A 27,434-nucleotide genomic window follows, 5' to 3' on the forward strand; every position below is an offset into this window, starting at 1 on the left:
GAGAAGTTACCAAGAATTAACCTAACTAGCACCATATTGCTGTTATAATAAGTGCAAGATGTCAGTCAATGAGTATTACCTTGAAGAACAAGAGAAAGTCATAGGCAATAATTTTCAAAAAGTTATCAGAAATCATATTGATATATTTTATAGAGAGAGGAGGAATAAAGTGCCACATAGTGTTTTTTCATTTACTAATTTTTTCTTCTAAATTAGTATATTGGGAAGAATATGCTAACTTATTTCAGTAGGAGGTTTGTGAATATTTCCCTGAGGGAAAGAATCAGCATAGAGTTACTCTTATTATTGCAAAACCCATACAGTAATTAAAAGCATAATTATAGTATAAATCAACCTTGTTTTCTTATTATTTGAACCAATATCATATATTTTTATGTTTATTCCAAAGTATATTGTACTCATTTCTCTTGATCTTTTACTATATTATAATTATTTTCAAAAGATATACTAAAACAATTTGTTGAGATGAGTCACAAAATTTTCTTTCAGAATATTGACTATTCACTTGTTTTTCTTATTTTATAAGCTTCTTTCTCCAGTCAGCATTTCAGTGATCTAAAATTGTTAGCCAGTGGCCCAGTATATTTATGTACATATTCATCTGTCTTTGCATAATAATCCCAAACTGAAAATAACCCAGTTGTCAAAGAACTGACAAAATTTATTGAGCTGTCCTTTTCAAAAGTGGTTACTGTATTTAAATAACACTTAAATAACTTTCATTTAAAAAAATTATTTCTAACACTTCATGGAGTCACAATTACTAGCAAGCTAAACTGATTTACATTAGAGACCATCAGTACGTTTGACTTAAATAGACAGCAGATTAATAAAATAGTAGTAGGAGTGAGAAATAGTAGAGTGGTTAAAAAAAAGGTTTCTACGCCATTTATGTTAGTCCATTCTCATGCTGCTATGAAGAAACACCTGTGAGACTGGGTCATTTATAAAGAAAAGAGGTTTAATTAACTCACAGTTCAATAGAGTTTGGGAGGCCTCAGGAAACTTACATTTATGGCAGAAGAGGAAGCAAACATATCTTTCTTCACGTGGCAGCAGGAAGGTGAAGTGACAAGCAACAGGGGAAAAACACCTTATAAAACCATCAGATCTCCTGAGAACTCACTCACAACAAGAACAGATGTGTGGGGGTATCTGCTTCTATTACCCCCAGTGGGTCCCTCCTATGACAAGTGAGGATTGTGGAATTACAATTCAAGATGAGATTTTGGTGGGGACCCAAAGTCAAACCATATCATCATTGAAAAAAATTTTTGTCAGGATTGTAAATGAAAGGACGTGAAATAGATTAGATGAAATTATTCTTTGTATTTCATGCTTAAGTAAATAGAATATAATTTTTTAAATTAATACACTTGAATTTATTACAAGGAGACAAACATTAACATGCTTAGCATTCTTATTTTTTACATGTTTTCATAAATATAAATATATATGCATTATTGTGCCTGAGATTATACTGTAATGCTATTTTAAAATCATAGGTATATTTGTTCTCTTAAAAGTATTTCCTTTATGTTTAAAACATCATTTTCTCTTTATCTACTTAGAAACTAACAGTAAGAATATAATGCATGTTTTTATATACCTTTCCAGATTTGTGCAAAGATAAAACATATACAAATGGATTCTTCTGTCACTTATTTTACAAAATTAGATTATATTAAAAATGTGTTTCTGCATCTTGCTTTTTTCCAGTAAACATTATGTTTGGAAACTCTTCTAAGTCTGTTGATATATATTACATTTATTCATTTCTGTAGCAACATAACAGATGGAGAAGGAAACTATATATAATCATTCCTGTATGATGGGCAGTTGATAACTTCAAAGATGTTTTAAAAATGAAAAATATTATAAAGTTATTTCAAAGTTAAGTAAGATCACCAGATTAAATTATGAATTATTTGGAATCAGTCTGATGACCAGAACTTTCAGAACACAGACATAACTCAGAGATACTGCAGGTTCTGTTCCAGACCACAATAATAAAACAAATGTTGCAAAAAGTGGCATCACAAAAAGTCACACCACATTTTTGGTTTCCAAGTACATTTAAAAGTTATGTACACACTATGCTGGAGTCTATTAAATGTGCAACAGAATTAAGTCTAAAACATCTAAAATATACATATACAGACTTTAATTTAAAATATTATAAAAAAAAAGTCTAACAATCATCTGTAGCTTCAACAAATAGTAATCTTAATGCTAGTAGAGAGTCTTGCTTTGATGTTACTGGATACTGACTGATCAGCATGATGACTGCTGAAGGTTGGAGTACCTGTGACAATTTCTTAAAACAAGACAACAATGAAATTTGCTGCATTAACTGACTCTTCCTTTCATGAAAGATTTCTCTATGGCATGCAATGTGTTCAATAGCATTTACCCGCAGCAGAACTTCTTTCAGAATTGGAGTCCATCCTCTGGAAACCTGCCACTGCTTTATCAACTAAGTTTATGAAATATTCTAAATTATTTGTTGTCATTTCAACAATTTCCACTACATCTTGTTCAGACGTAGACTTCATCTCAAGAAACCACTTTCTTTGCTCATTCTTAAGAAGTAGATCCTCATATGTTCAAGTTTGATCACAAGATAGCAGCAATTCAGTCACATTTTCAGGCTCAACTTCTAATTCTAGTTCTCTTGCTATTTTAACCATATCTGTAGTTACTGACTTCACTGAAGTCTTAATCCCTTCAGTCATTCAATGAGAATTGAAATCAATTTCTTCCAAACCTCTGTCGATGTTGATATTTGGACTTCCTCCCATGAATCAGAAATGTTTTAATGGAATTTGGAATGGTGATTCTTTTCTAGAAGGTTTCCAATTTACTTTACCAGATCAATTAGAGGAAACACTAAATATGGCAGCTATAGCATTACAAAATTTGTTTCTTAAATAATAAGGTTTAAAGGTAAAAATAGTCCTTGATCCATGAGCTGAAAAATGGATGTTGTGTCAATAGTATTGGAAACGTGAATCTCCTTATACATCTCCATCAGAATTCTTGTTGAAGAGCAGAAATATTTGGAAATAAGTCTTTTATTTTCTCACAAGTAGGTCTCAGCAGGAGGCTTAAATGTTTAGTAAACGATTCTCTAAATAGATGTGCTGTTATATAGGCTTTGCTGCGCCATTTGTGGAGCACAGGTAGAGTAGATTTAGCATAATTATTTTTTAAGTGTTCTTTTTATGATCTTTTTTATTTCAGTAGTTTTTTTTGGGTATCTTTGGTTTTTGGCTACATAGATAAGTTATTTAGTGGTGAATTCTGAGATTTTTGTGTACCCATCACCCAAGCAGTATACATTTATCCAGTATGTAGTCTTTCATCTCTCACCCCTCTTCCACCCTACCTGTAAAGTCCCCAAAGTCCACTATATCAATCTGTATGTTTTGCACCCTCATAGATTAGCTCTCACTTAAATGTGAGAACATACAGTATTTGGTTTTTCATTCCTGAATTACTTCACTTAGAATAATGGCCCCCAGCCATTCAAGTTCCTGTAAAAGACACTATTTCATTTCTTTTTATGGCTCAGTAGTGTTCCAAGTGTATATACAGCACATATTCGTTATTTACTTGTTGGTCAATAGGCACGTAGGTTTGTTTGATATCTTTGCAATTGTGAGTTGTGCTGCTATAAACATGCATGTGCATATTTTTTATGTATAGTGACTTTTTGGGGGGCTAGACACTTAGGACTGGGACCTCTAGATCAAACGATAGGTCTACTTTTAGTTATTTAAGGTATCTCTTTACTGTTTTCCATAATGGTTGTACTAATTTAGAATCCTTCCAGCAGTGTAGAAGTGTTCCCTTTATACCACATCTATGCTAGCATCTGTAATTTTATGACTTCTTAATTATGGCCATTTTTGTAGGTGTAAGGTGATATCTCAGTATGGTTTTGATTTGCATTTCCTTGATGATTAGTGTGTTGAGCATCTTTTATATGTTTGTTGAATGTTTGTGTGTCTTTTTTGAGTAATGTCTGTTTATTCCCTTTGTCCACTTTTTGATGAGATCATTTGTTTGTTTGTCTTACTTGTTTGTTTGGGTTCCTCGTAAATTCTGGATACTACTCTTTTGTTGGATGCATACTTTGTGAATATTTTCATCCATTGTGTGGGTTGTCTGTTTACTCTGCTGATTATTTCTTTTGCTATGCCAGTAGGTTTTTAATTGAATTAGATTCTATTTATGTATTTTTTCTTTTGTTGCATTTGCTTTTGTGGTCTTAGTCATGAATTCTTTACCTAAGACAATGTCTAGAAGAGGTTTCTCAATATTATTTTCTGGAAGTTTTATGGTTTCAGGTCTTAGATTTAAGTCTTTGATTCATTGTAAGTTGATTTTTCATAAGGTGGGAGATGGGGATCCAGTTTCATTCTTTTACATGTAGTTTGCCAGTTTCCCCAGCACAATTTATGAATAGAGTGTCCTTTCCCCAATTTACCTTTTTGCATGCTTTATCGAAGACTATGTGGCTGTAAGTATTTGACTTTATTTATGGGTTTTCTGTTATGTTCCATTGGTTTATATGCCTATTTTTATAGTGGTACCATGATGTTTTGGTAACCATAGCCTGGTAGTATAATTTGAAGTCTGGTATTCTGATGCCTTCATATTTGTTCTTTTTGCTTAGTATTGTTTTGACTAAAATTTAACATAATTATTAAGAGCCCCACAAAATTTTAATGGTAAATGAGCATTAGTTTCAATTTAAAGTCACCAGTTACATTAGACTTTACCAAGAGAGTCCACCTGTGGCTTGAAGCTTTGAGTCAGGCATTGACTTATCCTTTCCAGTTATGAAAGTCCTAGGTGGCATCTTCCTCCAATATAAAACTATTTCATCTATATTGAAAACCTCCTGTTAAGTGTAGCCACCTTTACCCATTACTTTAGCTTGCTCTTCTGGATAACTTGCTGTAGCTTCTCCAACAGCACACTGCTTCTGCTTGCACTTTTATGTTTTAGAGACAGCTTTTTACCATAAACCTCATGAACAAACCTCTGCTGGCTTTCAGCGTTTTTTCCGCAGCTTCCTCACTTTTCTTAGCCTTCACTGAATTGAAGGGAGTTAGAACCTTGCTCTGGATTAGGTTTTGGCTTGAGGGAATGGTGTAGCTGGTTTGATCCTCTATCTAGACCAATAAAACTTTCCTCCTATCTGCAATAAGGCTGTTACTCTTTTTTATCATTCATGTATTGATGAAATAGAACTTCTAATTTTCTTCAAAAACATTTCCTTTGCATTTAAAGCTTAGCTAACTCTTGGTGTAAGAGGCCTAGCCTTCAGCCTATCTCAGCTTTTGATATGCTTTCCTCACTAAACTTAATCATTTCTATCTTTTGATTTAAAGTGAGTGACTCTCTTTCACTTGAACACTTAGAGGTTATTGTAAGGTTATTAATTGACCTGATTTCAATATTTTTGTGTCTCAGGTAGTAGGGTAACCTGAGATGAGGACAAGAAATGGTCGAATGATTTATTGATTTATTTACCATCTTATAAATATGCAGCTCATGGCACCCCTAAAAATTTCAATAATAACATCAAAGATCACTGATCACAGATCATCAAAACAGATGTGATGATACTAAAATGTATGAAATATTGCAAGAATTAACAGCATGTGACACAAAGTGAGCAGATGCTACTAGGAAAATGGCACTCATAGACTTGCTAGGTGCAGGCTTGCCACAAACCTTCAGTTTGTAATAACTGTAATATTTATGAAGCACAATAAAGTGAAGTTCAATAAAATGAAGTATGCCTGTACTCAAAAGACCTTTCACAATTATCATGTTTTTTTTGTTTATTTGTGTTACTCAGCAATATTCCTTTCTTAAATCATTGTTTGTAGTGAAAGGCATTACATTTTGTGAATAAAGGATGGGTGATTTCATTCTTTCTAGCAAGAATGCCTGTATTTCTGGGTCTAATTGTTGATGTAAGTACCATAGAGTTCAGAGTAATCATGAACTTTGTATTTTTGAATTTCAAATGTATTACTGAAAAAGCACAGGCCAGGTGAGGTGGCTCATGCCTGTAATCCCAGGACTTTGGGAGGCCCAGGAGGGTGGATCATGAGATCAGGAGTTCAAGACCTGCCTGGCAAATATGGTTAAACCCCATCTCTACTGAAAATACAAAAATTGGCTGCACATGGTGGAATGTGCCTGTAATCCCAGCTACTCTGGAGGCTGAGGCAGGAGAATTGCTTGAACCAGAACCTGGGAGGCAGAGGTTGCAGTGAGCTGAGATCACGCCACTGCACTCCAGCCTGGGCTACAGAGCAAGACTCCATCTCTCAAAAAAAAAAAAAGAAAAAAAGAAAAAGAAAAAAAAAAAGAAATAGCACAAAGGTAAATTATTATGATTTTTAATGCTATCTAATACCTTTTTACTTAAATTCATTTGTAATAATACCTGTTATTAACAGATGTTGTTCAGATTGTAAATAATATGATAAGGAGTGAGGAGAGGAAAAAGAAGAGAAAGAACAGGATGACAAGGGAAAAAAAAAGAGCAAATGTAACGAATGTAATGTGGCTGAAGAATTAACTCTCCTGGCTGCAGAGGCTGCTGTATAGCAGAAATTCTAAGTTACTCCAACAAATCGTTATTACTAAAGATTTTTTTTTTTTTTTTTTTGAGACGGAGTTTCGCTCTTCTTACCCAGGCTGGAGCACAATGGCACGATCTCGGCTCACTGCAACCTCCGCCTCCTGGGTTCAGGCAATTCTCCTGCCTCAGCCTCCTGAGTAGCTGGGATTACAGGCACGCACCACCATGCCCAGCTAACTTTTTGTATTTTTAGTAGAGATGGGGTTTCACCATGTTGACCAGGATGGTCTCGAACTCTTGATCTCGTGATCCACCCGCCTCGGCCTCCCAAAGTGCTGGGATTACAGGCATGAGCCACCGCATCCGGCCTATTACTAAAGCTTTAACAAGAAGATCTGCAAAGAAAAAAAAATAGAGAGAGGCTTATTTTAATTAGTCAAAAATAATTGCCAATGGAAAAATTAATGCCGCTTTCGGTATATTTGAATCATCTAAACCCTCAAGTCAAGTTTAGCTGACTCAATAAAATGCGATCAGAGTTACTTCTTGACAACTTGTAGATGAAATAATTTTTTTGAATTTTAGCTTTTACTAAACTGCTTTTAACATTGTATGATATTCATTGTCCAGCAATAATAGGGAATAATGTGTTTTTAGGTTGGGCCTCTGCAACAAGAAAGTTTTGATGGGAAAAGAGTAAATTTTCTACTAATTCAAAGATGAGGAGCATTGAACTACCTTCCTGAAGTATGAGATGTATAGCCAGTAGGACGGAGAAGCTTGGTTTCAATTGTGCACTTCCATCCCTTTTCAACTTCCATATTTATTGGATTTAATCTTCTTCTTATGAAAACTGAAGCATAGCGTTAGAGACCTGCTGCTGCAGCAATTCCTGAAAATGTAAAAAATAGGAGGTAAAATGATGTGTGCTGGACTGATAGGACAGGTTAAAGTTGGTTAGAAAAAATGAGACCAAAGATAGAAAGTTCTGTTGATTTTTAAGACAAGGGATACTTTAAAGTAGAAAATACAGAAACAGGTAAAGCAATAAAGTGACCTTTCACAAAGCTACCTTAGACACTCTCCCAGCAGTTAGCAGGCAGTGGAGTTTATTCTTTTAATTAGAAAATTAAACTTATTTAGCTTATGGTTGTGAAGACTGGGAAGTCCAAGCGCATGGCCCTGACATCTAGGAAGAGCCTTCATGCTGAATCATAACATGGTAGAGGACATCATGTAGTGAGAGGGCATGAACATGCCAACTCAAGGCTCTCTTCATTTGTTATATTATTGCCAGGAAACTTATTAACTTTAGTATTCATAGTTGTTAAACTTTGTACATAAATTCTTTTATCTCTAAACCTCAGTAATTCTGTTGACTTAATGTTTAGTCCCTTTCTTCTCTCCTCATGTTAATACTGGGTCCTGTTGGACAATTATATATTATTTGAAGGCTTTCAAATTATCAACTTGGATAATTATAACTTTTAAAAAATACTAAATTATTTCTCTGATTTTTCTTTTTTTTAACTTGTATTTATATATAACCTCATGATTTTAGCTTTTATATATAACTTCATGGTTTTAGAAATGATCAGGGGTACATGTGCAGGTTTGTTATGTAGGAAAACTGATGTCATGTGGGTTTCATTTACAGATTATTTCATCACCCAGGTACTAAGTATAGTGCCCAATAGGTATTTTTTTCTGATCCTCTCCCTCCTCCCACCCATCACTCTCAAGTAGGCCCCAGGGTCTGTTGTTCTCTTTATGTCCATGTGTTCTCAGTGCTTAGCTCCCTCTTAGAATTGAGAACATGCAATTTTTAGTTTCCTGTTCCTATATTAGTTTTCTTAGGATAATGGCCTCTAGCTCCTTCCATGTTGTTGCACAGGACATGATGTCATTTCACACAACTGCAACTACCTGATGTTTAACAAATCTGACAAGAAAAAAAGCAATGGGGAAAGATTCCCTATACAATAAATGGTGCTAGGATAACTTTCTAGCCTTATGCAGAAGATTGAAACTGGATCCCCTCCTTACACCATATACAAAAATAAAATCAATTAAAGACTTAAATATAAAGCCTAAAAGTATAAAAAAAAAAAACCTCTGGAAGATAACATAGGAAATATCATTCTGGATCTAGTAACTGGCAAAGATTTCATTACAAAGATGTCAAAAGCAATTACAACAAAAGCAAAAATTGACAAATGGGATCTAATTGAACTAAAGAGTTTCTGCATGGCAAATGACACTATCAACAGAGTAAACAACCTAAAGAATGGGAGAAAATATTTAAAAACTATGCATCCAACAGTGGTCTAATATTCACATTCTGTAAGGAACTGAAACAAATTTGTAAGCAAAACACAAACCCATTAAAAGGTGGGTAAAAGACATGAAGAGACACTTCTCAATAAAAGGCATACATGCAGTCAACAAACATATAAAAATGCTTAACATCACTAATTTTTAGAGAAATACCAATTAAAATTACAATTAGATACCATCTCACATCAGTAAGAATGGCTATTATTAAAAAGTCAAAAAATAACACAGTCTGGTGAGGTCACAGGAAAAAGGGAATGCTTTATACACTATAAATTAGTTCAGCCATTGTGGAGTGTAAATTAGTTCAGCCATTGTGGAAAGCCTTGTGATAATGCTTCAAGAACTCAAAATAGTATTACCATTTGACCCAGTGATCCCGTTATTGAATATATACCTGAAGGGAAATAAATTGTTCTATCATAAACACACATAGACATGTAAGTTCATTGTACCACTATTCATAATAGCAATGGCATGGAATCAACCTAAATGTCCATCAACAATAGACTGGATAAAGAAAATGTGGTACATAGGCACCATGGAATACTATGCTGCCATAAAAAGGCAATCTTAACATAAACTTCTTTCATTGCAACTCCTTTTCTCCAGAACAACTTCCAAGAGAGTTAGGTGGAAACTTCCATGCCCTTTAAAGGCTAGAAATGATATAACCTCATGGTTTTAGAAATGACCATAACCTCACCTCTTATAAAATTTTGTAGTCAAAGCAGTCACAGGCCAACTCAGTTTCAAGGAAGTAGGAGAACAAACTTCATCTTTCCAGTGAGAGAATGGAATGTAGATATTGAGAAGGAAAGCAGCAATAGTGACCATCTTAGAGAGAAGCTACCCAAAGTACTAAAGAACCTGCATTTTAAAAATGAGAAAATGAAAATCAAGGGCTTTATGTAACTTGCTCAAGGTAAAACCTAGACCTAAAAAGTCTCACTTCAGAGCCCATATTTTTAACCATAATGTCTTGCCATCTCTGTATAATTATAAGCAACAGAGGAGTGAACTACTGTCAAATCAATAAGATAATCTCTATTTTTTTCCAAAACAGAGTATATTTATGGTAATAATTGACAATCATCTAAAATATATTTATTCACATACTCAGCTATGAAATCACACTATAATTTCCAACATCTATTTCAAATCCACTTATTTAGCTACAGAACTATGGTAGTAGCAAAGAAAATTTGTGATATTTTTATTGAACTATGAAACACACAATGACCTATTTTGGATAGTAGATATTACAGTTATTTATTTTAAACATTATGCAGAAATGCCATATGTTCAGTGGGGTCAAGAAATGTCTTCCTATATTAGGAAAGACAGACATATCTAATTTAATTTCAACATCTTGGAGACCTATATTTATGATCCACTGGACAATATATCAATCATCTACTGGATACATCACTTTGTATAGACCACAGAGAATTCTGTTTCAATATATTAGGTTGGTGCAAAAGTAATTGTGCTTTTTTGTCATTAAAAGTAATGCAAAAACCAGTTACTTTTCCACCAACCTGTATTTTCAATCTACTTGCTTATTCTCCAAGAATAACACTAGTTATTCAATTTATAACACCGAGTTATTCCTTACCTCTTTCACTTACCTACTTCTACGTTTTAAATAATATGAGCCCTAAAGATTCTAAAGGTTTTACTTAAGGTTTATATTTCATCTCTTACTAGTTCATGCCTTAGTGAATGCCTTTATCATATTTTGTAAGAATAACTGAAAAAGACTTAATGCTTGTCTCTTATTTCTATTCTTGCTGTATTTTAATCTGTTCATGCTGTCACAGTGATAATTCAAAATAGCAAATGTGACCATTTCACTTCCTAGATTAAAAATATGTATTGTCTCTTCAGAGTTTTCACATTAAATAGTAAGTTTCTTAAAATGTCCTAAAGGTTTTTAGTTGGCCGCTTCAAAATCACAGACTACTGCAGTTTTAATGTACATGTGTCTCTATAAAATGTACCTGAAATTCACATTAAGTTCTTCTGTGCCCCAAGTTGAACTGATGTAACTCTTCAGTCCATGGCACCTGCCATCATTTGTTTGTGTGAGACCATTTATTTTGTTTCAGATGCGTTTCCATCCTCCATGCTTAATTGCTTCTTTATCTCAACACATTAGATACCCAGTTTTACTATATTTACAGGTTCAGTATCCCTAATTAGAAAAATGGAAACTTGAATTGCTCCAAAATCCAAAACTGTTTGAACACCGACATTACACTCAAAGGAAATGTTCGTTAGAGCATTTCAGATTTTGGATTTTTGGATTAGGGATGCTGAACTGGGTATAATGCAAATATTCTAAAATCTGAAAAAAAAACCTGAAATCCAAAACAATTTTAGCCCCAAGCATTTTGGATAAGGGATCCTCAACCTATAATTTATATGTGTCTAATTATTGCTAGAATATTTTACTTAAATATGTGACTGTTTGCAGATTTTACCAAAGAAAAACAACCTAGTTATTGCTTTATTTCAGAAATTTTTTAGTTGAGTAAAGTTGTGATCTGATAGTTCTGTGAATATTATGTTATAAATCAGGACATTGCTGCCTTTGTTCTGTTTTTACAAACAATTGAGTAAGTTCAATAAACAAGCCTTGTTTGCTTTCCTTAGCAGTAAAGCAATTAAGATATGTCCTCTTTCCCACGAGTATGAACATGTTGCATTACAAAGCTAGTCAGCATCAGGGGTGGAAAGAAATAGTGACGCAGGTTTCACCTGCCATAAAATGAAATGCTCTTTTGGGACAAAATAAAGCTGAAAAGCATTGCAATGCAGTACAATGGAATTGTAACAGTGCCAAGCTGAGCAATACTTGTTTTCCTTCAGCATTTATAGACTAAACGTACATTTGAAAATTCAAAGCAGTGATGTTGGAAAGATATTTAAAATACATTTAAAACACAATTAATAGCTTTCTACAATACTATTAGTTTATTTTTAAAAATCTTTATTATTTTTTAAAAGGTTTGTGAGTACATAGTAAGTGTCATGTTTATGGGGTACATAAGAAGTTTTGATACAGGCATGCAATGTGAAATAAACACATCATGGAGAATGGGGTGTCCATCCCCTCAAGCATTTACCCTTTGACTTACAAATAAACCAATTACATTTTTTAAGTTATTTAATAAAGCATTTCAAAATCTTACCATAATCTTGCATACATAACATTTTTGTATACAATGTTAAAATAAATTCAAATTACTGTCCTTTTTTCCTATTTGGAAACATTCAGGATAAATAATTTATTTGCTACCATTGCATTTGTCTTCTTTACAGTTTTCTGCCTGTGGAAAATGAATGTTTTCATAGAAAATAAAAGAGATTGCCTTCAAATCTTTATTTGTACACAAGCAACTAAAGTTTAGAAATAAAATCTTGGTTTTATAAATTTGATTTTCAAAAATAGCATTGTAAATAGTAATAAATATAGAAATGGAAAATTTTAATAAGCCTAAATTTATTATTTTCTTATAAATTCATGTATGATTTTATACTAATATAATTATATTTAGAAGATATTCTTAGAAAAATACACCGTTTGGTTAACTAAATGATCCTCGTATTCAAAAGGTTAGAATGTCTGAGATCAAGAAAGATTGATTTATTATTAAAAACAAAAGTACAAAACAAAAACCGATTATAGGGGTTAAAAATGCTATGATGAGAGTAAATAACAAATTGAATCCTGTAGAAAATAGATACATTGAATGAGAGTATTAGCACAAGAAATCCTTTCAGAACACAAGTATGAGTCTCAGAAGAAGATGATAAGTGAAAGGTTAGACACAGGGGAATGGGTAAAGAAATTCAATACAAGTATAATGGAGATAAAAAATAAGTGCACAACAGAGGAATAAGAAACAACACAAAAATAATAATGAAAAGCAAAGCCAATCTAATCCTCTGTCCCTATCTGGACCAATACTGAGACCAAACATATTTTCTTGTCCCTGGGTAAAACAATTCCTTGACCAGGCATGCTTTCCAGTTTCTGTATTAAGTAATCTTATTCCAGGTAAAAGTATTTGCTCCAGAAAATAGTTGGAACTGGAAAATATGACTATAAAACACCAGGAATGCACAGCTATCTCTTTAAGTCTCCTTTCAAAACTCTTATTTTGTGATATCTACTTATGAGAAGCTATTGCATCACAAACTCTGCCTTATTCCAGCTATTAGTAATTTTCCACCTTTTAAGACCTATCTTAGAGTAGCAGATAACCTGGAACATAATTGTACTTATAATACAATTATGCTAATTGTATTAGTCCATTTTCACACTGCTATTGAAGAGAGAGACCCAGGCTTCTCAGATCAACTTCCCCTTTGACTATCATGCTGCATTTCAATAGAAGAAAAGGTTGACCGACTGGCACCTCCGGTTTTACCTTCCTATAGGTGACAGGCTAGGCCTTGGGGAAACTCTCCAGAGGCACTATTTTTACTTAAAACAAGATCAAACCAGAAACCTTTTCACATGTGAGTCCTAAAACTGTAAACTGGAACCCTTTCATATGTGATTCCTGAAACTGTAAACCAAAACCTTTTCACATGTGAGTCCTAAAACTGTAAACTGGAACCCTTTCATATGTGATTCCTGAAACTGTAAACCAAAACCTTTTCACATGTGAGTCCTAAAACTATGAACCTAAGATTCTTCCACGTGTAACATCTAAAGTATAAGCCTATATAAAGGCAGAACCTTCCTTTGTTAGATAAGCTGGGTTTTTGACAAATTACTGCCTCATCTCTCCGCTGAATAAACTCTTCCCTCCTTTATTCGGTGTTCGAGAGATCCATTTCCCGCCGCTGCTCCTGCTACACTATAAGGAACTGCCATAGACTGGGTAACTAATACAGGAAAGGAGTTTAATTGATTCACAGTTCAGCAGGCTACAGAGGCCTCAGGAAACACAATCATGGCAAAAGGTGAAGGGGAAGCAAGGCACCTTCTTCACAAGGTGGCAGATAGGAGAATGAACACAGAAGAAACTAACATTTGGTAGTTACAAAACCATCATATCTTGTGAGAACTTACTATCATGAGAACAACATGGGGTAAACTGTCCCCATGATTCAATCACCTCTACCTGGCCTCTCCCTTGACATGTGGGGATTATGGGGATCATAGAGATTACAAGTCAAGATGAGATTTTGGGTGGGGACATAAGCCACTGTGCCTGGCAAAAATTCTCTATTTGTATCAAAAAAGTATAGAAATGGCCCCCTCTTTATTAGTTTTCCTGGTGTTTTGTCCTCTATTTACAATAGGAAACTTCATGCCCAAAGGTGCTATGGCATACTCTTGTAATTTGACACTTGTCTTCTTACTCTGTGACAAGAGCAAGTCAGTCTGCTGACTCTCAGAGTTTTTTCTTGCAAGTCGAGAAAATCTCTCTATAATAGGACAGGACAGCTGTCAGCACTCATGCAGTTTAACTTTCTAAGCTCACCTGTTTCTTTTAAATATAACATATTTTTGAAGAGGTATATACATTTTGATTGTCAGTACAGCAGCAATTTCTCCACAATTTACTTTTTAAAACATTTCAAATTTGTTAGTTTGCATCTCCATGGACAAAAAGTTGATATTATAATATTATCGTACAATTAATTAGTCAGTCATCCTAACTCCATCGAACATTTTGTGAAGCATAACAATATGCTAGGCAAAATTCTGTGCCACTATGTGAAAAACATAAAGATAATTGCTCACTTTGAAGAAATTTTTTAATTATATAATAAGAAAAATGATAGGAAGGAACAATATTAAGTAACAACTAATCATTGCTAACGAGGGCATACATGCAAAGTCTATAGGGAATCAAAGCAAAGAAAGAAGGAAGAATAGTAGAAGGTGAAGCTGGATTTCTACTAAATTAAGAAAGAGCTTGAGCTACATGTAGGGAAGAAAAGACACATTCCATGAAGTGGGAAAGGATAAACTAATATTCTGAGTCATAGTAAAAAAATGAGACAACTATTCATTTATTTAATCATAGGAAAAACAATATGCTGTCCAAATCAAAATTCATTTGAAAGTTAAAGGAGGTGCTAAGAATTAAAAATGAAATTTTATTTTAAATTTGTTTATTTATTTTCCAACACATTGATTTTACTATGACATTAGCCTTATTTAAAAGCATGTATAATTAAAATTATTTTGAAAATTAAACTTCTTTGAAAATTGAATCTTAGAACAAAATGGAAATATTTTTTATTTTGATTAAATATGAAAAATTAACATGAATAGAATTATTACTCTTGGTTTATGTTTACATGCTTAATTGGTTTCTTAGCTTTATGTGTCCCTAATTCCTATTTTTGAGGCTGTTTCTTTCCCATATGGAATATGTTTTCATATAATAATTTGCAATATTATTCAAAATTGCATTTTATGGTTTGTAACTTTGAAACAACTGATACTGTCTATTGACTCTCTTCTGAGAGCAACAACAGTATTTTGATAATATGTATTTTGGTGTACAGTTCTGTGAATTTTAACACATTCATAGATCATGTGTAACTATATAGCAATCAGTGTGCAGAACGGATTCATTACCTCAAAGCATTACCTCATGATATCCTTTTCTTTAGCCACAGAGTCTTTCTACCACTAGTCTCTGGAAACTGTTAATCACATCTGTCACTATAGATTTGTCTTCTTGAGAATATCATATAAATGGGCTCAACTTGTATGTGAACTTCTGAGACTGGCTTCTTTCACCTGTGTAATGTTTTGGAGATTTATCCAAGCAGAAGATAATCTGAGTTGTTTTTAGTATTTTGAAATTATGTGAACACTTGTGTATAGATTTTTATTTGAAAACAAGTGTTGCTTTCTTTAGAAAATACACAGGAGTGTGATTACTGAGCCGTATAGTAAGTATGCAATTATCTTTATAAGAAACTGCCAAATTATTTTAGAGTAGTCAGACAATGTTGCATAACAATTGTCAATTCATGAGAGTTCCAATTGCACTGCCTCCTTGCTATCACTAGAAATTGTCAATAATTTTCATTTTATTCATTTTAAAAAGTGTTGTAGTGATATCTCATTACAGCTTTTAATTTATATTTTCCTACTCACTAGTAATGTTGAACATCTTTTAATGTTCTTTGAAACTTTTATATATCCTCTTGATGAAGTGTCTCTTCAAGTCTTGCACTCATTTATTTTTTTTAATTGGGGTATTTGTTTTCTTTTCGTAAAATATTGAGAGTTCTTTATGCATTCTGGATACAAGCATGTTGTCAGATACGAGATTGGCAAATATTGTCACTTTGTAGCTTCCTGTTACATTAAGCACTTTGTCTAACATCAGGTAACAAAAAATTTTTTCCTATTTTTCCATCCAAAATTTTATAATTTTACATTTAAATTTATGATTTCTTTTGATTTATTATATAAGACATGACATTGAATTTCATTATTAGCTTGTGGACAACCAATTGTCCAGCATCAATTTTTGAAAAGATATTCTTTATTTATTGAATTTACCTCCTTGTCAAAAATCTATTACCCATACATGTGGTCTATTCTGGATTCCTTAGTTTGTTTCATTGATTCATGTATCTATGTGTTTCTCAATACCAACCTCAAAAGTTTATATTGCATGATAACTATATTTTTAGAAATAGTGGGATCCCTTAATAATCTACTAGGTATTAAACTATAGAAAAATGTCACATAACCCTGGTGTTTAATCTGAGCTGTTCTGCTTAAAGGAAAGATTATAATTTTATAAAAGTTACATAGCGGATTAGCCTCTATCTCCTCATCTGTAAAATTGACATAAATTATCTAAATTATAGGGGTAACAGGTATTAAAGGACCAGCTTATTTAAAGCAAATGCTCTTTAATATATGTTCCTAATAAATGTTATTTCTTTTTACTCTTTAGCTCTTTATTCAATCTACCAGTATTCATTTGCCCAGCTTTGTTAAATTTTATTTTAATCAAGTATCTCTTTAAAAATATATAAAACATAGAAAAAGCAATAAACTAACACCAATATAATTAATATGATTTTCTAAATAATTGCAGAAAAACAAAACAATTAATATAAGACAACATAGTAATAATAGAATGTACCTTCCTGTAGTATGAAGCTTTCTAAAAGGATTACTGTTTTCCGATTGTGACCTTGAACTAGAGATAAAAACAAAAGAGAACATATCATGCAGCTCAGTACCCTTTAGATTTAGTGCACAGAGAACTAATCCATCTGTTTATGATTCCTTTTTTTTGTCCCTAGATAACACTTAGTTAAAAGACACACGTTTCAACCTTCAAGATAAATTATCCTTTCATTCTTAATGGTTGTAAGTGATAAAATCTAAGAACAAATCAGTGTGTGCATTAAAACTAGTGACATCTATGCCTTTGGATTGCTGAGAGATTATCCCCATATTTAAAGGTTAAATGGTTATTTATACATTTATATATAGTTGGAGTTTATGAAAATAGTTGCCATTTCTCTCAATATTTAGGTGCTATATAGGCATAAGTAAATAGATGAGCCAGGAGAATAGTTCAAATAATAAATAAAGGTAAATAAATGTTCAAGGCTCAAAGAATTCGATGTCTCCATTCAATGTAGTTGTCATCTTAATAAAACAGAAAAGTTGAAGAGGGAGAATTGATTTAATGGAACATGTTTCCTCCATCTGCACCATTTTAATGCACATCTGGGTGAAGTCCCAGAGGTAACCTCAATGAATGTGCTTTGGAATATTTTTTCGTAAGAACTCACATGATGTTCTGGTAATTTAATTTTGTGCCCTTTGTTCTAACATCACAGTAAAAATGTTCACCCTTTAAGATTGCTATAATTGTTCTCAGAACCTAGGCTTCAGGACTTTTGTGTTATATAGTAGTAAGTCAGTGTTTATGAGAATGTGTTAGCTGGGATGGCTATAGGCAAAAGCAAATAAATAATAATTATCTCTCTCTCTCTCCTCTCTCTCTCCTGTTCTAATAGGCTTATTTGAGCCTTCTATTCCCACCAATAAAGTCAGCACACAAATAAAAGCTTGACATGGTTAATTGCTGTGATTTTTCACAATATATTTTACAAATTTTGTTTTATGTCATATGTAATTATGTTGCTACGCATTACTCTAACTAAATGTACATACTTATTTTATGTCCTTCAACTTTTATTTAAAAAATCACTCACACAAAAAGTATTCAAAAAAAAAAGAAAAAAAAGATGAAACTGTGACCACCAGGTGACCACCACTAGCTGTATCTCTTTATGCTTTCTCAGAACACAGTGCAGCTCCTCCATAAGAACTCATGTGACTACACAGAACCCTCACACTCAGAACATCTAGAAGATAGAAAAAATACAATCAAATTGTCTCTAACTAAACAGAAAGAATACAAAAGATAAGACAAGTCTTAGTGAAGCTATTTCTGTTTTTTTAATTTTTTTTATTTTACTTTAGGTTTTTGGGTACATGTTTAGGTCATGCAGGGTTGCTGCATAGGTGCATACTATATCTGGCATTTCTCCCCATGTTATCCCTCCCCACCCTTCCCACCCCCCACTTTCCCTCCACTAGCCCCCAAAACTGCCCCCAATGTGTGATGCTCCTCTCCCTGAGTTCACGTGTTCTCATTGTTCAACACCCACCTCTGAGTGAGAACATGTGGTGTTTGGTTTTCTGTTCTTGTGTCAGTTTGTTGAGAATGATGGTTTCCAGATTCATCCATGTCCCTACAAAGGACATGAACTCATCGTTTACTATGGCTATGTAGTATTCCATGGTGTATATGTGCCACATTTTCTTTGTCCAGTCTATAATTGATGGGCATTTGGGTTGGTTCCATGTCTTTGCTATTGTAAACAGGGCTGTTATGAGCATCTGTGTGCATGTGTCTTTATAATAGAAAGATTTATAGTTCTTTGAGTATATAAGCAGTAATGGAATTGCTGGGTAAAATGGAATTTCTATTTCTAGATTATTGAGAAATCACCACACTGTCTTCCACAATGGTTGAACTAATTTACACTCCCACCAACTGTATGAGTGTTCCTGTTTCTCCACATCCTCTCCCGCATCTGTTGTCTCCATATTTTTTAATGATCACCATTCTAACTGGTGTGAGGTGGTATCTCAGTGTGGTTTTGATTTGCATTTCTCTAATGACCATTGATGATGTACATTTTTTCATATGTTTGTTAGCCTCATATATGTCTTCTTTTGAAAAGTGTCTGTTCATATCCTTTGCCCACTTTTGAATGGGGTTGTTTTTTTCTTGTATATCTGTTTTAGTTCTTTTTAGATTCTGGATATTAGCCCATTGTCAGATGGGTAGACTGCAAAGATGTTTTTCCCATTCTGTTGGTTGCCGGTTCACTCTAATGATGGTTTCTTTTGCTGTACAGAAGCTCTGAATTTTAATTAGATCCCATTTGTCTATCTTGGCTTTTGTTGCTATTGCTTTTGGTGTTTTAGTCATGAAGTCCTGGCCTATGCCTATGTCCTGGATGGTTTTGCCTAGGTTTTCTTCTAGAGTTTTTATGGTCTTAGGTTTTATGTTTAAACCTTTAATCCATCTGTAGTTAATTTTAGTGTAAGGTGACAGGAAGGGGTCCAGTTTCTGCTTTCTGCACATTGCTAGTCAGTTTTCCGAACACCATTTATTAAACATGGAGTCTTTTCCCCATTGCTTATTTTTGTCAGGTTTGTCAAAGATCAGATGGTTGTAGATGTGTGGTGTTGCTTCTGAGGCCTCTGTCTCTTCAAATAGAGACAAGTTGACTCCCTCCTTTACTAACTGAATATCCTTTATTTATTTTCTTGCCTGATTGCTCTGGCTAGAACTTCCAATGCTATATTGAATAGGAGTTGAGAGACTCCCTAGTCTCACTTCTGTGAAAGCAATGCCCTTCAGGGAAATTTCACAGAAGAGAAGAGAGAACACACACAAGACTGACCTATAGTCACTGCCAGCAAGAAAAATTCCACTATGAGTGTGAAATTAAGGAAATTTGGTTGTTTAGATGACTAAACAAGGAAAGGAATTGAAAGAGGGCACAGTAGACACAGTTTTTTCATTGTAAGCTTTGAGAAGCATCATTGCTGGAGAAGAGAAAGGTAAAATAAAATAAAAAACTTTTTTAACATTCAATAATTATGGCAATGGAAGAAAAAGTGGGAAACTGAGGGTTCTGCAAAAAAAAGGCAAATAAATAAGTAAATAATAGCAAAATTACCAAAGCTCACAAATCCCTTCTCCAATCACCAAAAAGAAGCATTAAAAAAATACAATGAGTGATTTAATAGTGATTAAAATTCTAAAGAAAACTGTACTCAAGAGTGTTCATATCACTTCAAGAAAATAAAGCATCAATACCATTTGGCATTTATTCCAGAAATGCAAGCTTGATTGAATATCAAGGAAATCTATTAACATAATATACCAATAACATATTGAAGAAGAAAAATTATATGTTTGTCTCCAAAGCTGATAAAGAATCCTTCGGCAAAATAAATGACTACTCCTCCTAACAATATAGCTAAGAAAACACCTAGATAGCCCCTTGCTTAAGATGATAAAAGCAAATACATTATTTATAAAGCTAGTATTCTGCTTAATGTGGAAATACTAGTATTACCACTTACATTAGACAAAAATAAATATGACTAAAATCGCTAATATTTAACACTGTACTAGATATATCTATGTGCAACAGAAAATAAATTATTGCCACAAATTAGAAAATTAGAAATACAACCATTTCTGTTTGCAGATGACAGAACAGTATATCTCTAATCCCCCTGGAACCAATAACAAATTTGACTTAACAATAGAATAATTCACTCAAGTAGCAGAAGAAAATTAATACAAAAAATTAAGAGCCTTTTTACACATATAAAACAATTATTTCAAAGACATAATGACAGAGAGAAACATACAAATTGTTTATGAAGATAACCTGAAAATACCTCTGAAAGAGATAAATTAGACTTGAACAAATGGAAAGAAATATTTATTCTTTAATAATATTACTAACCATCATAAAAGTGACTCTTCTTCCTAAGTAATCTTATGAATTTATCAGAATCCCAATTAAAAGTCTGTAAACTTTTTTGGGGATGCAGAAAAGCTGATTACAGTTTTGTACCAATAACTAGGATAACTAGGATAACTCAAATCATAGTCATGAACACTCAGTTAAACACTCTCTAGAGCCACTGTATTTAATATAGTGTGATAGAGTGCATAAATAGACACACAGACCAGTGAAATAAAACAGAAAATCCAGAAATATATGTAAAAAGGCATTCTAACTAACTCAAAACCCCAAATGAATTTAAGGAATCCTTTATATATTCAAATACATTTACACATTTTATGTAACAAAAAATCTAAATATTATAAAATAATTCTAAAGACAAAGGAAAGTTGTAGAACATGTTTCCAACAAAAATCACAGTTAAAATATAACTTTAATAAGTAAAAAAAATTCAAAATTTAGGAAAAAGAGCAAAAACCTGATAAAATAAGTTGACAACCAATAATAGACAATGAACACAATTATAATAATTATATAACTACTTACAACATTTACTAAGAATGAGAGAAATGAAAAGTAGAACTACATAGAACTATTATTTATCAACTAATAGATCAGCAAAAATTGCAAAAATTAATAAACTTTGTTGACAAAGCTGTGGGAAAATAGACTGTTGGGAATTTAAAATGGTATAACACAGGAGTGGGTGTGCACAAGATGGAAGAGATTGATGGAGGGAGGAGTGACATGTTTTAGTATATTCTCATATACAGTTTTGAATGTTAGAACTATATTATTAATCTCAAAAATAAATCAAATAAGGATAAATACTGAGAAAGAGTACAAACAAAAACAAATAACATAAGCATTTTAAAACAGAAAATGACTTAATCTAAGTTTTAATAACAACACTTTCCTACATAGCCTTAGGCTAAAGAGCAAAGAATGCTTATAAGTAAACATTAATGTCTAACTAAAAGTTTACTTTCACAGTGATGTGGGCAAGCAATTACAAAACTTCTTTCTATATATTATGAGATTGAGCAAATGGATTACTTATATTGAGAATAATGGGAAACTGGTTCTCACTGTTGAAAGAGAGTTGGAATATTAGAAATGATTAAGACTGGAGTTAACCCTTTGTCCTGCAGTGAGGTATTAAAAACCTATGTGTGTGTATCTATTTGTACACACACACACACATATGTACAATAGTATATATATACCATAGTACATATATGTATGTATAAATACCATAGTCCTTTCTTATCTGCAGGGGATATGGCCCAAGAACCTGTGGATGCTTGAAACTAAGATAGTATTGAACCCTATTTCCATCTATCAGAACGTATTTCTGTTCATGTCTTTCATGCTCTAATGCCATTCCAATCTTAACTAAGCACTTACTTAACTAAGCACTGTGGCCCAAATTTTTGCAGGATGAGACACTACAGCAAAACTAGTGATATAGTTTGTCTATGTCCCCACCCAAATCTCACCTTGAACTGTAATAAACCCCACGTGTCAAGGGTGGGGCCAGTTGGAGATAATAGAATCACGGCAGCTGTTTCCCAGATACTGTTTTCATGGTAGTGAATAAGTCTTATGAGATCTGATGGTTTTATAAATTGGAGTTTCACTGCACAAGATCTCTTGCCTACAGCCATATAAGACATAACTTTGCTCCTCCTTCACCTTCTGCCATGGTTGGGAGGCCTCCCTAGCCATGTGAAACTGTGAGTCCATTAACCCTCTTTTTCTTATAAATTGCCCAGTCTTGGGTATGTCTTTATAAATTGCCCAGTCGGGTATGTGAGGACAGATTAATACTAATAGCATGAATTTTTTTTTCCTTCTTCACAATTTTCAGATTAGAAGATTCATTCTTACCATAGATTTTAGCAACTTTGTCATGTTTTCTTTCTTTTTAAGAAAAAAAACGAGTACTTTTTTCACTGAAAGGAAGTACCTTATGGCTTCTCTTTGACATATCCAAATTGCCAGCATCAGTACTCTTGCAGTTTGTGGTTGGTATTAACTAAAATAAGTGTTACTTGAACACAAGAACTGCAATACTGCCATAATCATACTAATAACAAAAATAGCTACTAAATGCCTCAGGAGCAGAGTAGCTAATTACTTGGATAAGGTGGACAAAGGGATGATTCACACCCCGGGCAGCAGATTTTACCATGCTACTCCGTAAGTAACTTAAAATTTATAAATCGTCTATTTCTGGAATGTTGTACTTAATATTTTCAGACTGCTCAACCATGGATGACTGAAACCACAGAAGGCAACTTGTGGAAAAGGGGAGACTATTGTATACATATAAGGGGAGTGGGTGTGTGTGTAATCACTATGTGTACATGCACACATGAACCTCTTGCCGTCATGCAAAACTAAAGAAGGGAAATGCATATAAAAATGGCTTTAGTATATGTGACTACAAAATATGTCCCTTGGCATATTAAATGTTTTAAACTGAAGGAATTTGAGATCATGAATGAAGGAGAAAAGTCATTTTGACTTCTTCTCATCTCCTCCCTGAAGCACTTCACAAAACCTAGGAAGACTTATCCTACCTTCTGCTGAAGGTCATGAGACTTCCATATATATATATATATATATAAAAATAAAATTGCACTTTAGGTTCTGGGATACATGTGAAGAACATGCAGGATTGTTGCATAGGTACATACATGGCAATGTGGTTTGCTGCCTCCATCCCCATCACCTATATCTGGCATTACTCTCCATGTCATTCCTCCCCAACTCCCTACCCTCCATTGTCCCTCCCCTAGTTCCCCCCAACAGACCTCAGTGTGTGATGCTCCCCTCCCTGTGTCCATGTATTCTAATTGTTCAACAGCCACCTATGAGTGAGAACATGCAGTGTTTGATTTTCTCTTCTTCTGTCAGTTTTCTGAGAAAGATGGTTTCCAGGTTCATCCATGTTCCTATAAAGGACACAAACTCATTTTTTATGGCTGCATAGTATTCCATGGTGTATATGTGCTACATTTTCTTTGTCCAGTCTATCATCGATGGGCATTTGGGTTGGTTCTAAGTCTTTGCTATTGTAAACAGTGCTGCAATGAACATATGTGTGCATATGTCTTTACAATAGAACGAGTTATAATCCTTTGGCTATATACTCAGTAATGGGCTTGCTGGGTCAAATGGAATTTCTATTTCTAGGTCCTTGAGGAATCACCACCCTGTCTTCCACAATGGTTGAATTAATGTACACTCCCACCAACAATGTAAAAGTATTCCTATTTCTCCACATCCTCTGTAGCATTTGTTGTCTCTAGATTTTTTAATGATCACCGTTCTAACTGGCATGAGATGGTATCTCATTTCTCTAATGACCAGTGGTGATGCGCATTTTTTCATGTTTGTTGGCCTCATATATATCTTCTTTTGAAGAGTGTCTGTTCCTAACCCTCACCCACATTTGAATGGGTTTGTTTGCTTTTTTCTTGTAAATCTGTTTTAGTTCTTTGTAGATTCAGGATATAAGTCCTTTGTCAGATGGGTAGATTGCAAAAAATTTTTCCCAATCTGTTGGTCACCAGTTCACTCTAATGATTGTTTCTTTTGCTATGCAGAAGCTCTGGAGTTTAATTAGATCCCATTTGCCTATCTTGGATTTTGTTGTCAATGCTTTTGGTGTTTTAGTCATGAACTCCTTGCATAGGCCTATGTCCTGAATGGTTTTGCCTAGGTTTTCTTTTAGGGTTTTTATGGTATTAGGTCTTATGTTTAAGTCTTTAATCCATCTGGAGTTAATTTTAATGTAAGGTGTCAGGAAGGAGTCCAGTTTCTGCTTTCTGCAAGTGGCTAGCCAGTATTCCCAACAACATTTATTAAACAGAGAATCCTTTCCCCATTGCTTGTTTTTTCAGGTTTGTCGAAGATCAGATGGTTGTAGATATGTTGTGTTGCCTCTGAGGCCTCTGTTCTGTTCCATTGGTCTATAGCTCTGTTTTGGTATCAGTACCATCCTGTTTTGATTACTGTAGCCTTGTAGTATAATCTGAAGTCCGGGAGTGTGATGCCTCTCACTTTGTTCTTTTTGCTTAGAATTGACTTGGCTATGCGGGCTCTTTTTTGGTTCCATATGAAGTTTAAGGTGTTTTTTTTCCAGTTCTGTGAAAGTCTTTGGTAGCTTGATAGGAATAGCATTGAATCTATAAATTACTTTGGGCAGTACGGCCATTTTCATGATACTGATTCTTCCTAACCTTGAGCATGGAATGTTTCTCCATCTGTGTCCTCCCTTATATCGTTGAGCAGTGGTTTGTAGTTCTCCTTGAAGAGGTCCTTTCCATCCTTTGTTAATTGTATTCCTAGGTATTTTATTCCCTTTGTAGCAATTGTGAATGGCAGTTCATTCTTGAATTGGCTCTCTTTAAGTCTGTTAGTGGTGTATAGGAATGCTTGTGATTTTTGCACATTGATTTTGTATCCCGAGACTTTGCTGAAGTTGCTTATCAGTTTCAGGAGATTTTGGGCTGAGACAATAGAGTCTTCTAAATATACAATCATGTTGTCTGCAAATAGAGACAATTTGACTTCCTTCTTTCCTAATTGAGTACCCTTTATTTCTCTTTCTTGCCTGATTACTCTGACTAAAACTTCCAATACTATATTGAATAGGAGTGGTGAGAGAGGGCATCCTTGTCTAGTGCCAGATTTCAAAGGGAATGCTTCCGGTTTTTGCCCATTCAGTATGATATTGGCTGTGGGTTTGTCATAAATAGCTTTTATTATTTTGAGATCTGTTCCGTTGATACCTAGTTTATTGAGAGTCTTAGCATAAGGGGTTATTGAATTTTGTGGAAGGCCTTCTCTGCACCTATTGAGATAATCATATGGTTTTTGTCTTTGGTTCTGTTTATGTGATGAATTACGTATATAGACTTGTGTATGTTGAACCAGCCTTGCATCCCTGGAATGAAGGCTACTGGATCATGGGCGGATAAGCTTTTTGATGTGCTGTTGCAATCAGTTTGCCAATATTTTATTGAAGATTTTTGGATCTATGTTCATCATGGATATTGGCCTTAAGTTTTCTTTTCTTGTTGAGTCTCTGCGGGTTTTGGTATTAGGATGATGTTGGTCTCATAAAATGATTTAGGAAGGATTCCCTCTTTTTGGATTGTTTGGAATAATTTCAGAAGGAGTGGTACCAGCTCCTCTTTGTATGTCTGGTAGAATTCAGCTGTGAACCCATGTGGACCTGTGCTTTTTTTGGTTGGTAAGCTATTAATTGCTTCCCCAACTTCAGCCCTTGTTACTGGTCTATTCAGGGTTTAAACTTCTTCCTGATTTAGGCTTTGGAGGGTGCAAGTGACCAGGAATTTATCCATTTCTTCCTGGCTTACTGGTTTATGTGCATAGAGTTGTTTGTAATAATCTCTGATGGTGGTTTTTATTTCTGTGGAATCTGTGGTGATACCCCTTTATCATGTTTTATTGCATCTATTTGATAATTCTCTCTTTTTGTTTTTATTAATCTGGCTAGTGGTCTGTTTATTTTGTTGATCTTAATAAAAAAAAAAAAAGCCAGTTCCTGGATTTATTGATTTTTTGAAGGTTTTTTTGTGTCTCTATCTCCTTCAGTTCTGCTCTGATCTTAGTTATTTCTTGTCTTCTGCCAGCTTTTGAGTTGTTTTGATCTTGCTCCTCTAGCTTTTACAATTTTGATGATTGGGTGTCAATTTTAGGTCTTTCCTTGCTTCTCATGTGGGCATTTGTTTCTATAAATTTTCCTCTAGACACTGCTTTAAATGTGTCCCAGATATTCTGGTACCTTGTGTCTTTGTTCTTGTTGGTTTCAAAGAACATCTTCATTTCTGCCTTCATTTCATTGTTTATCCAGTCAACATTCAAGAGCCAGTTGCTTGGTTTCCATGAAGTTGTGAGATTCTGAGTTAGCTTCTGAATTCTGAGTTCTAATTTGATTGCACTGTGGTCTGAGAGATTTTTTGTTATAATTTCCATTCCTTTGCATTTGCTGAGGTGTGATTTACTTCCAATTATGTGATCAATTTTAGAGTAGCTTGATGTGGTGCTGAGAAGAATGTATATTCTGTGGATTTGGGTTGGAGAGTTCTGTAAATGTCTATTAGGTTTGCTTGGTCCAGGTCTGAGTCAAGTCCTGGATAGCCTTGTTAATTTTCTGTCTCGTTGATCTGTGTAATCTTATCAATGGAGTGTTAAAGTCTCCCACTATTATTATGTGGGAATCTAAGTTTATTTGTAGATCATTAAGAACTTGCTTTATGTATCTGGGTACTCCTGTATTGGATGCATATATATTTAGGATCATTAGCTCTTCTTGTTGAATTGATCCTTTTACCATTATGTAATGCCT

The sequence above is a fragment of the Aotus nancymaae genome, unplaced genomic scaffold (genome assembly GCF_030222135.1).
Source record: "Aotus nancymaae isolate 86718 unplaced genomic scaffold, 86718_ANA_hifiasm-v0.15.2.pri h1tg000040l, whole genome shotgun sequence".
Taxonomy (NCBI): Eukaryota; Metazoa; Chordata; class Mammalia; order Primates; family Aotidae; genus Aotus; species Aotus nancymaae.